At 37.9% G+C, this 13,918-nt stretch overlaps 1 protein-coding gene across 1 annotated transcript in view; it reads right to left on the minus strand.

The window, feature by feature from the left end:
- SLC35F6 (solute carrier family 35 member F6) overlaps nucleotides 1-13,918 on the minus strand; it is an 802,941-nt gene that overhangs the window by 458,240 nt on the left and 330,783 nt on the right. The window lies entirely within an intron of this gene.

Below are 13,918 nucleotides of genomic sequence, written 5' to 3' on the forward strand. Positions count from 1 at the left end.
TTTTAACAGATCTTTTATTTTGGAAGATTTGTCTTTGGGACATAGCCTAAAAAAGGCACAATGGGGGAGGCAAGAGCCTTGGCTAGGATCTGGAACCCCAGGGGTGACAGGTGGAGGCCATCTCTAGCAAAGCATCGAGGCCTGTCATCCATGCCATTCCAGGAAGACAGATACTGGATCCCCTTTGAAAGACACCAAAAACTAAGCCAACTGTTGAAGTCAATCAACCGATTTTGCAATCATCAGCATATTTACATGTCCAAATCTCAATACTTTTTGGAACAGTAGAAAAAAACTACATTAAAAGGTAAAGGCCCTAAGCCTGATCATTATGGTACACCTTATTTCACTGGCAAGGACTCTGACAATGCGCTCTTGAATCTTACAGATTGTGTATGATTACTAAGCTATTCCATAATCTATTTGGCAAGATAGCTATTTACCTTCAGTTCTTGCAAACATTTGCTTTGAAAAATGTTGTTCTTCCATACTGCATACACACAGCCAATTTAGAATGTCCAACCACCTATTGCATGTCCTTGGATTGGGAGAGGAAAACCAGATCACTCAAAGAAATACCACGTGAACACAGGCAGGAGAAGCAGACTCCATTCAGATGGTACGCCTATTCAGAATTGAACCAGAGAAACTCTTTCTGTGAAAGAACACTACCTGCTGTGCTACTTTGCTGCCCTTTGACATCAGCATGTCAGAGATGCACATAATTATAAAGATCTTTATAAAAATCATTGTCACATCTATGCCAAGTATAGAGTTTTACAGTAAGCCTGTTAATAACAGGTTCATACTAGGCTATCTGCCCTGAGGCAATTATAAGCCTAGCCCGATTCTGTATGGCTTACACCACCCCTTGATTTGAGTATACTGTGCCCTTTTTAAGGTTTAGTTTACTGTGCCTCTGTCTAATAGTGACACGGGAGTAATCCCTGGGACAAACCTACGATCCCCCATCCACCTATCGAGATTCTTCTTGAAGAGATTCAGTGAGGTGCTCTGCCTCACATGAACTGGAATTCTATTCCAGAGCGAAGGGTGCCTCTGGGTTATGAACATGTCCCACAGCAAGTTCTATTTATTTCTGTGCTGAGGTTCAAGTCCCTCGAGCGTGTGGCTCTAAGTGATTTAGATTTACTGAGGTGGAACATGTCCATTAATTCTGGATTTGACATAGCTTTGTATGTCAGGCATAGATCGCCTCGAAGTAGGCGGTATGCAACTGAGTAGAGCTGGAGTTTTTTTAACCGAGCAGCATATGGCATCTGTTTGAGACCCTTGATCCTCTTGGTGTGATACTTTTGGGGTCTTTCTAATTGCTGCAGGTGTCGGGTAAGGTACATCCCAAAAGGGGCATTGTATTCCATGATGGGCCTGATGAGGGATGAATAAAGGGGCACAATTACCTTTCTTGATCTAGATGTGAAACCCTTCATGATGAGGTGGGCTATGTAGAAGGTCTTTCTAACCACTTTGGCAATGTGGTTTTCAAAGGAGAGATTGCTATCAACTTGGGTCCCCAGGTCCCTAATAACTTTCTCTGTACTTAATGGGTTTCCTCCTATGTGGTAATTTGTGGGCACATTGTTTTTGCCAAAGGGTATGACTATACATTTTTTGGCATTTAGCTTTAAACCATGGTGCTGGCACCAGTTATCTGTCTCTGTGAGACCTTTTTGAAGGATGTTTGTGTCAGCTGGAGAGTTGATAATGGCGCCCAGTTTGCAGTTGTCTGCGAACCTGGTGAGCCATAGTCCTCCCACTTTGCCTGTACCTCGGAAAAGTATATACCGAACAAGAGTGGTCCCAGGACAGAACCCTGTGGGATGCCACTTGTGACCGGTTTCGAGTCTGACATGGCTCCAGCAACTCTCACTCTGTGGGTTCTGTCTTTGAGCCAGTTTGCACCCATCTTGTGACATAGGGGTTTATATTTAAGCTGGATAGCTTATCTATGATGCCCGAGTGGGGTATTGTGTCAAATGCCTTTGCAAGGTCTAGATAGGCTGTGTGGACTACCTTCCCTTCATCTATGGATTTGGTGACTGTTTCGAAGAAGTCAACCAGGTTCAAAAGGCAGGATCTGCCCATGACAAAGCCGAACTGGGTAGGATCTAGTGTCTGTAGGTCCCCAATGTCTTTGTTTATGAGCTCCATGATGATCCTCTCCATAGCCTTGCAGACTAAGCTAGTCAGGCTTATGGGGTGATAGTTTCCAGGGTCCGTAGAGGCTCCACCTTTGTGGAGTGGGACCACTGTTGCTGTACGCCATTCTGTGGGCACATATCCTGTAGTGAGGCTGAGATTGTATAGCTGTTTTATTTGAGGGATTAGTTCCTCTTGGAGTTCATGTAGGACGCAACCTGGGACGCCATCTGGTCTCATGGAAGCAGTGTTTTTTGCTTTGGAGAGGGCAGCCTTCACCTGAGCATCAGAGATGTTTGGGAGTCAGCCCTCTGCTGGGATAGATACTTGTTCTTTTGGGGGGGGGTGGAGAAGTTTGCACTGAACCTGTCTGCCAGGATATTGGCGATGTCTGTGGGTTCAGTGTATTTTTTGTCGTTTAGAATCAACTCAGAACAAGTCTGGGAGTTGCAGCCCAGGTTTCTAACATAACTGAAAAAAGCCTCATGATTGTCTTTGGTGTCCTGTGCAATTTTTCTCTCGAAGCTGGCCTTGGAAGATTTTATGAGGGATCGTAATTTTTTGCTAGTACTGATCAGAGATGCCTTCCCTACTAGGGATTTTGCTCTATCATGTAGTAGTTTCCACCTTCTGTTGTACAGTTTATTTATGGCAGGGGTCCACCAGACTGGATGCCTGCCTTTGGATGATTGTGTCTTGGTTTTATTTGGGATAGCATGATCCATGCATTCCTGGAGATGTCCGTAGAATGCATTTATATGGGATTCTGCAGTTTGGGCCATAGTTTCCACTGGCCCTGGGGCCTTGAAGGATTCCACTTCAGTTTTGAGAAGTGGGAAGTTCGCTTTTGAGAAGTTTTTCACTGTGGTTTTCTGGGCTGGGGGTGGGGTCGGGATGTGGACATCCAGTGAAATTAATTTATGGTCTGATCTTACCAATGAGGGATATACTTCTGGTGTGGAGCATAGAGTCCCCATGTTGGTAATGATCAGGTCTAGTATGTTGTCCCCTCTTGTGGGAGTGGTGACTAGTTGTTCCATAGCATTTGAGTTTATAATTTCCAGGAACCTTTGGGCTAAGGTGCTGGGGCTTGAGTAGTTCTCCCAGTCAATGTTTGGGTAGTTGAAGTCGCCCAATATAATGGTGTTCGGAGAGATCTTCATGTTCTCCAATGTTTTCAGGAAAGCAGAGTGGGATTCCTAACTTTGAGAGGGTGGTCTGTAGGATGCTATAAACTGAAAAGCAGTCTTGCCCACTGTTAGTTGCACATGGATGGTCTCCAATACTTTGTGCAATGCCACTAACCTGGAGGTGTGGATATCCTTGATAAATATGGAAACTCCCTCTCCTTTTGTGGTTCGGTCTGGGTTTTGGGGCCGAAAAGCATGATATGAGGTATAGCCTGGTAGTGCTGGGGTGCTCTCTGGAGCCTTGAACCAGGTTTCTGTCACTGCACAGATATCAATGTTCTCCATACTTTGGAGAGCTTTGAGTGCGTGCATCTTGAGGTTAAGACTTCTGGCGTTTAGCAGCATTACCCTTAGTTTCTTGTTCTTTGTGCTGTCTATGGGGGTGGGTTTGACATTTGAGCCTTCCCTAAAAAAGGCACTATGGGGGTGGCAAGAGCCTTTGCCAATATCCGAAAGCCCAATGGTGACAGGTGCAAGCCATCCCTAGTGAAGCAACGTGGCTTGTCGAGCATGTCATCCCAGGCTGACAGACACTGGATCCCCTTTGAATGACACCAAAATTTTAGCCAATTGTTAAAATTGATCATTTTGTCTTTGTACTGTGGCATCATTCTAGGTGAGGGTAAGATGCTGCTCAAGGTCAGGGTCATACCAGCCTGGGCTACATGATCAGAGAGCTCCTCTATGTCTCTTTTCATGTAGTCCAGGGAGGTACATCTCAAGTCATTCACACCAGCATGTACAATGACTGAGTCATATTTGTATTTGCTTTGGAGTGACCTGAGTGCTTGCATTATGTGGCGGATCCTAGCACCCAACAGGCAGCTCACCGTGACCTTCTCTTTATTCAGCCTGGTGAGCAGGATTTCAGTGTGTCTGACAATAGAGTCAACTATTACAAGAGTATCAGGTGTGTTATTCAGCCTTAAGGGCTGTGGCTGCTTGGCACACTGACTTTGTGGGCTATGTGTTGTGCGTGTTTTGTTTTGAGGTAGTGTTTGCTTGGATGTCTGCTTTGGAGGTCTCTGTTGCTTAAGCAGATTTTTATTTAGAGCCTCCGAGTATGTTTTTGTGTATTTATGTGTTTGGTTCACTGATGTGGTGGGACTATGTGATACTGGAATTGTGTTGTGTGAGGTTACCTTCTCCTCCTGACTGGTTACACCAGTTTTGAGATGAGAGAGCTCAGCCTCCAGTTTGGCTAAATAGTTGCATCTCTCACATATATTTGAACCTGTTTGGAGGAGGAGAAGGTTGTCCTTGTACATGAGACAGTTGTAACATTGCCTCAAAATTCCCAGATTCACCAGCTGGACTGGAGAGGAAACCATTGACTGACCTTTGGACATGCTAGAGTAATATAGGGAAACTGAATTTAAGACGGACCAATAGAGGACAGGGTAATCGTAGAGAGTATAAGAGTAAGTAGTGCTTATGGTTTAATAGTGCTAACTTGTAGGATTACTTAATTGGACCAGTGAAGGGCCTTAGGATGAGAATATGGTGTTTAAATTGAGAGATAGAGCAGTTCTAAGGGAAAAAGTGAAGAGCAGACTTTGTGGAGCCAGGAATAGTTTATACCCAATTAGGCGGCGCTGCCCGCTGTTGCGTTATGCACAAAAATGCGCAAAATCACGCAAAAGAGGGTTTTAAGAGAGGAAGATGAAGGAGTTTTGGACTTGACCAAAAATGGCCAATAAAACTACAGTTTCAAGTCAGTAACCACTCCCACAGGGGCAGGCAGGCTGCTCAATGTTTTTCACTGCCACTGATCAACAGAGAGACTTCCCTTTAGCCCAAGCAAAAAATGGCCTCACAGAAACTTACAAACAGTTCAAGAACAACAAGCCTGTAACTGAACTTTTTTAAATCTCAGAAAAGTGGGAAAAAAGCAAGATTTTTTTGTTTTTTTCAGAGATAGCAGAGGTTCACAAGTATTAACAAGTTATAACAGTGCAGTAAATGACCCCACAAAAGAGTGCTAGGCCAAAGACAGATAAAATGCAAGTTTTAAGGAAAAAAAAACGATTTTAAAAATAAGTGCAAACAGGAAATTCAGTAAACAGCTCTAGGTTGTGCTCTAAATACAGTTACTAATGCAGAAATCAAGTTTAACAAGCCAGAAAATGCTCAAAACAGTTAAATGTTGTGTACTTTCTTCAGTTCTCATGTGGCATAGGCCAACTAGTCTGCTGCCTAGGGTGCTGCTGTAGCAGGGGCACTTTTCCAGTATTTATTTGGTATAGGCAGACCAGGATGAGGACACCAGATGGTGCGGTAGGGGGTACCGTGGAGCCCTTTTGCCTAGGGCACCATTTGATCTAAGGCCACTCCTTTAAAAGAGCAAACAACTTATCAGGATACCAAAGACCACAGCAAATGAAGCCAACAATGGCAGAAACCACTCCATTTTACAGTTGTTGGAGAAAGAAACAATCCTTTATTGGTAAAACCACTGTAATTCATGGTTAAGCGCTTTTATCTAAACATAGACTTCTTCAGAACCATGAAAACTCCTCTAAACATTGAATTTAAAAGCTCAGAGAAGTAAAACCACACCCCAGGAACTGTCAATCAACAGGCAGGCTGAACAAAGACAGGGGAAGTTCTTAAAGGTGTAATACACCAAAAAACACTTCAACATTAAGCCAAGTAAAAATGGCTAAAAACAAATCTAGAATGTCCAAATACTACAGAAAGCCATAACAGTTGTAAAATTTTGCTCAAACTATGTTGACTTTTCTTTTACGTTCTTTCTACAACAACTGTGAAATGGAATGGTTTCTACCTCTTGCAGGAATGTGTTTGTGTTTTTCCACACATGTATCTTTGTACATGCATTGTTGTGTGTGTGACAGAGAGACAGAAAAATACACAGAGTCACATGATGTTAAGATCACATGCTGAACTCCAGTGAAATTAAGATACACTGAACATATTTTGTTAAACTGATTTATTTTTTTAAGATGTGCATATATTTTCAAAAACGTTTGATTTTGCAAACTATTTAAAGGTTTTCAAGAACTTTTTCAAATATTTAAAATGTTTCACACAAAGGGTATGCATACATCATTGCAAAAAAGGTAACAGATTTATTCCTGCTAATAAATAATATATTGTTACTGTTGTGTACTACCGCAGCACATCAGTTAGTTTGCCTGCTGTCCTATTTTAAAATGACTTCTCTCTTAGTAGTCTATGTTGACTGTTTTGTGAAATATGTTGAGAGGAAAACTTTGAACTATGTATGGAGAGGTGACACCCTCCGGAGCACTCCACTAATCTGTATGACTGTATTTTTTTCTTCTGGTAATAAATCATCACACTGGAATTGCTGTTGCAGTCTTGATGTAATGAAAGGAGATGCTGAGATATTTGCTTTCCTAGCATTGTTTCACTTTTATAATAAGTCTTCCTGATACTTTTTGTTACAAATCCTTGCTTGCTTGGGACACTAATTTACTTCCCTCTTCTACTGCTGTCACGTATGATATTTTTTGTGTAAAGATGTAAATGGTAAATTGGATAGACACGGGTTGCAAAGGAACAGTTTCATTATTTTTTAACTTTGTGTTTTTCTATGGCCTTGCTTGTGAGCATTTCCAATTAAATTATTCTGCAGACATTACTTTTATTTAGAATGCACCATCAAAAGCAGGTGTGCATGGATGTTTTTAATTTTGCTTTCTAAATTCTGATATCAGAATATTTGCTTTATATACTTGCATGGCAATATTGATATTACTTCTCAATAAATTAGTTTAAAGATGGTGATATGTAATTGGTGAATGTGTGACTTAAATCTTATGATTTCAGGCTATGAGCCACAATTAATATAAAGAGAATTTTGGCAATCACCAAAGAGAAATCTTGTGAAACAATGAAAAGTTTATGGTTAATTCCATTAATGAATAGCAAGCTTGCAACCCCATCTTTGCAATGCCCACTACCATATCTGAGAGAGTTGAGTAATAAGATCCTTCTTTCAAACAAGACAAATTATAAAATGAATGTAAAAACATTCAGACAGAAACTTTTAATCCTATAGTCATGTTACAAGAGGAAGGCATATGCATATATGGAGATGGAAACGTATTTGAGGGTGATTTTTATCAGCAATAATCATATAGAAATGTACTTTACTGTTACTTCTTAGTTCTCATAATAATACCATGACATATGTACAATAATGCTATATGTAATGCTAATATAATTATTTCTAGATTGATGCACAACTATATACAGGGAGAATGGAACAATGCATGCAGAAAGCCATTATAATCTTGTGTACTGGTGCTAATTATTAGATGCAAAACTTATGCCATTTTCAAAGAGGAAGTATGAGAGATTGTTGTTGCTTGTAAGCATTTCTAAAATGCTATAGTTTCAGAATTCTATAGTAAGTTGCACACTTTGTCTTCTTTATTTTGTATTCAGGAAACAGTGAGTATTGTATGAATGTATTTGTATTGCTTGGTAATTTAAATTTGTCAGAAAAGAAAGCTTGTGAAGGCACTGCCTTTGTTAATAATGAGGAAATAAAAATTTAGAATAAATTTCCAATATATATGAGCTACTTTCCACAGAATGTGATTCAGTGATTGACCAATGTTCAGAGAGGTTTATAGAAATGTAAACATTTGCTTCTGAAAAACTTGCATCTCTTGAATGGAGCAGAATAAACATAACAAAGAGACACCATTAGGCTGTGTAAATAAATGACAAGTCATACAGATTTACTCAGAGCTTTACTCATGAAATTAATTTATACATAAGCACTACGTCTGCACTGCGGTTCATATATTAATGGTAGGCTGTACCAGTCACTGACATCTTCATACCAGACCGAAAGCTCATGCAGTAAAGTACATGAGGAATGCATCCCTCTGTTTATACACATGTACTAACCATCAGGCTGGAAAGTGAGAGACAATTCTCAAACAATCATGTCGGTCATAGGACAAGAGAGTCAATAAAATTATGGTAATGTTGTTCCACAATTTGCAAATAAAGATGCTGCGTAACAATGTAAGCCATGAACAAATAACCTTAGTTTTAAACTTCTATCTAAATGTAAATTTATGCATTTCAGGAAAGTAACTATAAACTTAAGGATGTACTTAAGAAACATTTTAACCTGTCAACTATATGTGCAGTTACTTCAAAGCAACCTTCTCACTTCTCCTTTTGTATGTGAACATATAATTATCTATGATTGCTATTTCTGCTAATTTGTAAAACTACATACAAATATATTTTGTTAGTATCAGGACTCCCACTTCAGAATTGATACTGTAATTCATATAGGAGTACATAAGTCAATACAACTTCTAGGTATAAACAATATTATGGCTTCCATCTGTTATATAAAAAGTCTTCTTTCTGTTAAATACAGTTAAACTGTATACATTTTGTACAGCATTTTACTCTAGCTTTGGTTATGTGCTGGTGGATTACAGTGGTAGTGTTGGTGATGACGTGTGTCATTTTATTTTAAGTGTATACAGGATTATATACCACTAGCACCAACATTGTACTGTTCACTGAACAATCTATAAATGCATGCATATGCCTGATATCCCAGGTTTTGTATTAGCTTTGTGGCCTGGGTCATGGTTAAAAATGGTACATGGACTAGTTTACTTAAATATTTAATAAAATTAACAACTAAGTAACTAAATACAGAGAAAGAAAGAAAAGAAAAAAATGAGCAAAATATATATCACTTTTTTATTAGGTTTTCATTTACAGTCATGCAACATGGGTCTTTATTGAAATCAGGTCATACATACTTTCTTTTTTCCTGCATTTTAAGATGATATAAAGGACACACCCTGCAAATATATGGAGCAGATGAAACAGAGGAGGGTGAGGGTTTATTTAAATACAGTCCATACGTATTATTGGTGTTGTTATAACCTCATGCATTTGAGATTTTCTTCCCACAGAAATTCACAGTTACATTATTTCTTATCAGTAGATACTCCACACTTAGGAATTTCTGATACCCTTCATAAAGTTTGTGGCATTGTTTTTTTAGTTATACATCATTTGTAAAATCTGCACTTAATGAAAGAATTGTACTATTCAAAAAAAAAAAAAAAAAAAAAAAAGAACTGAAGCTGGATATTCAAACAACTTTAAAAACCGTAGGAAAAAACTGCACCCACAAAGTGGTTTATATTTTCATTACAGATGTATTATATATATTTATAATAAACATATATATATATATATCTATATCTATATATATATATATATATATATATATATATATATATATATATATAGATATATTTATTTATAGAGAGAGAGAGAGTAACGTGATAAGGTAGAGTCTCGGCCTAGGATTTGGAAAACTTGATGTGTATACATATATATATATATATATATATATATATATATATATATATATATATATATATATAAAATGCTGTAGTAAGCAAGCAAGTGATTACTTTACTAATGTAATGTGTTGAAAAGGAGGACTATGGCCCTGGAGATCAGGAAAGTTGGCATCGCAATACAGGCAGAGTTTGTGTCTGGAATGGCATTGCTGTGGAAGAGAAGATATACCCACCCTGAGATATGATGGAGTTATTCCACAGACAATCCTGGCAAGAGGATGCCATCTGAATTTAATTTGGAATTGATATGAGAGAGTGCACATTTTTTCTGTCCTGATAAGAGTTTGCAGCACTGAACTGTTATCTTGCCTTCTGTTTTAGTTAAAAAATATATGTCTATATCTATTTATATATATATATATATATATATATATATATATATATATATATATATATATATATATATATATATATATATATATATATATATATATATATATATATATATATATATATATATATATATATATATATATATATATATATATATATATATATATATATAGATTCACTTTACATGTTCAAAATTTTGAAATATCGAATTTCAGAATCTCAAGCCCATAAAGTGGAAATCCTAAAAGATTGGAAACCCAAAAGCACGAAATTCAAAATCTCGCATTTTGGAGATGTCGAATTAGCAGTTCTGGTGTTGCACTGTGTTCGAGGATTCATGTAAATGTTTATGTTTTAAGGGTTTTGGGTAGGGGCTGTAGTGTGTGTTCATGTGTTTTGTTATTATGATGTGTGTGTGCGAGGGGAATGTAGCTTGTGTGGTGGTGTTTTGTGGGTTTGTGTATGTAGTGTGACCTTGGAGTTAGTATATTTAAGTGGGGGTGTGTGGGGGGCTTGCCCCCACATGGGAGGTGCAGGGGGGCTTGCCCCCCTGATTGCATGTAGGATAGGGTTGTGTGTTTGTGTGTGGGGAGGAAGGTGTGTGCATGTGTATATGTGTGTGGTGTATGTGTAGTATAGAAGTCACAATTTTGAATTTTAACACTTCTGGGTTTTTGATCTTTTAGGATTTCCACTTTATGGGCGCAAGATTCTGGAAATTCGATATTTCAGAATTTCGACCATGTAAGGTGAATCCGTATATATATATATATATATATATATATATATATATATATATATATTTTATGGACAAAGTATCTATGTGTCCTTATTTCCATAATACATTGGTAGATGCAGTGAACAAATCTGATAGCAGATTTCTCTGCCATCAAAGGGTGCTGAGTTAACTTCACTTTCTGAAATTCAAGCAAATTTAAGTAAAATGTTCTTAATTGAAGAGATAGCAGTATTGCAATGTTTTGTGTTGTGTCTCTAGAGTACATCCAGGTTTGCTAACATAACAGTAAAACAATTGTTGAAAACAATTGCTCCTGCAGCCTAGGGGATGGTCATGTTAGAGAAGTCCATGGCCATGCCATGGCCATGCTGAAGACATTTCAACTCTAGAACAACTAGCCAGGAGCATGTTCTTGCATAATACCTCATGTTGTTTGAACAGTACAACCAACAAAAGTGATAGAACCAGAATAATTATGCTGGAATCCTCTCTGGCCATTTAATGGGCTGAGAATCATGATCATGATATGATTAAAAAAAGTGTTTCTTGGTAGTAAGTTATGGAAGAGAACAGACAACCTGAATGAGCCATTGGGTGCCTAAAGATATTCTACAGAAAATTCAGTCATAGGGAGAATTAATATGAAAAGACTGCATGATTTTTATGCTGTTTTTTCTGTCCTAAAGAAGAGTTTGCACCACTGAATTTTTTATTTTGCCTTCTCCTTTACAAACATCTCAAGTGCTATGCTGCCTTGTTTTGATACCACAATATCTATCTATCTATCTATCTACCTATCTATCTATCTATCTATCTATCTATCTATACACAGACATACACTCGCACACATATTTATGTAATTGGTTCAATTCACTCTCCTGGCAAATATATTAAAGTAGAAAACAAAAAAAAAAACAAATACATAAATAATTAAGACACATTTTGCTGTTTATGAAGTTAAACCCACTGAATGCCAGATACAGAGAAAGATTTGGTTTACTGACAATCTCCAGCTTATGGCAATCTTAAAGTTAAAATGGAAAGAAAAGTTGTGTGGAGTGCAACACAGGATGAGGAGTGCTTGTGAGGATGTTTGTCCCTTACACTGGCACATTTTGTTAGCTTATTTTCTTTGACAGGGCCAGCCATTATCAGAAGAAGAATTCATTGCATTGGCATTAATTAATAAGGCTTCAGTGCCTTTAGCTTTAAGATCCAGCTGTTAACAAATTAAGGGAACTAGTAACAGATGCAGGACCGAAAAGAAAAAACTGATAATCAAAACAAACGGTCCAGGCAGCAGCAGGTGTCAGCGAGTAGAAAGGTTTATTTTTAAAAATTCACCACAAGCACTTTCACCCTGACAACAATACAAGGCTTTTTCAAGTGTCACACTTGATTGTTGTCAGGGTGAAAGCGCTTGTGGTGAATTTTTAAAAATAAACCTTTTTGCTGGCTGACACCTGCTGCTGCCTGGACCGTTTGTTTTAAATTAAGGGAACTAGCTAGAAATGATGGCACACAGAATGGATGGGGAGGATGTAAAGCTGTAAGAACTTTGTTATCTTGCACAAGCAGTGTAGTTAATATATTCAGTTGATTTTATACTGTGTTTAAACAAATGCTACCATCATTAGAAGGAGGTGAGTTAAAAAAAAGTTTAGAAATGATAGGGAATAACAGAACTCTACTGCATCATCATCATCATCACCATCACCCTCTTCCTCCTCAATATTGTCCTCCTTCAGAGAGAAGCAGAGCATCTTCCTGTTGCTTTGGTCCCTTACAAAGTTAGGACAGTGTATTATTCTGAAGGAGACAGAGTGATTTTGAAGAATGTGAGCCACTTCTCATGCTTTGAGAAAAGCACATCCTTTATTTAGTATATTACTGTAGTCCAATAGGCATCATAAAGTCTTTCAGAATGTATGCTTGCTGGTGGGAAAGGAGGTATATTGTGGCAGTCTGAGTAATAGATTGCCAGGCGGTGGGAAAGGAGGTATATTGTGGCAGTCTGAGTAATAGATTGCCAGGCTGTTACTTTTTCATTGCCAGGGCAGCAGTGGTTTATCATATCCATTGATAAGAAACAGCAGTGGTTTATCATATCCATTGATATGAAGTATAATATCCTGCATGTAACCTTGGACTCTTTTTGCTGTATTAATGTTTGGTAGCACAGTAGGTGTCTGCTGTTTACATCTGATATCATCAACTATCATCGACCAGTAAGCCCTGCAGTGGGCACTATAATCAAGCAGTATAGCTAAAACAATTCTGGTGTGCAAGGAGCTAAGTCACCTTTGTTAAGATAAAACAGCAAAGAAATGCTGAGCCATTACATGGGTGTTGAGGTACAATGAGAAAGCAGACTTGCTGGCACATAAACTAGGTATCACCACATGAAGCTTCTCAAAAAAAAACTCAAGATCATGAAAATGGAGAAAAATATGCACTTATATGTGTGTGTATTGGTAATAAAACATTTAACAGATATATTAACACAGGAGAGAGTTACCTCTCAACCTCTCAGCACAAGAAATCTGGACAAATCCAGAAATAATGGGGGAGCGGACAAAAGTTGAAAAAATAGGGACAGATTTTAAATATTGCTCCTACAAACTAAGAAAGTTGCTAGAATAGCAAGTTTTATATTATAATGTGTTTTCTGAAGGATGTGAAGTCTGAAACTCAAATATCTGTCATTATTTAGTATTATTTAGTCACTTCAGTCCTCAGTGATTTGCCAGAAAACTACAAATTTTATGAGGAACAGACCAAAAATATGAGGCAAACATCTGGACAGTTGAGTAGTATGAGAGAAACTATTCCATGCTATTGAGTAACCTCAAAAAAAAAAAACGATACCTTTCCCCATGTATTCCCAACCTGTTTTAGCCTCATCCTTAGCTACCTTATTAGCATTTCATTTTGAGGCAGTGTAACAACTACCTCATTTTTACTGAATACCTGTTTCTTCTAAAACATACATTTCAGCTATGAGAGATCCACTTATTTATCTAAACTTGGGGATAGTCTCAGTCATTGTCAGTAAAATACCTCAACAACTCTACATTACAACACCACCA

Source organism: Protopterus annectens, chromosome 2.part1 (genome assembly GCF_019279795.1).
Source record: "Protopterus annectens isolate FY-2018-M chromosome 2.part1, PAN1.0, whole genome shotgun sequence".
Lineage (NCBI taxonomy): Eukaryota > Metazoa > Chordata > Ceratodontiformes > Protopteridae > Protopterus > Protopterus annectens.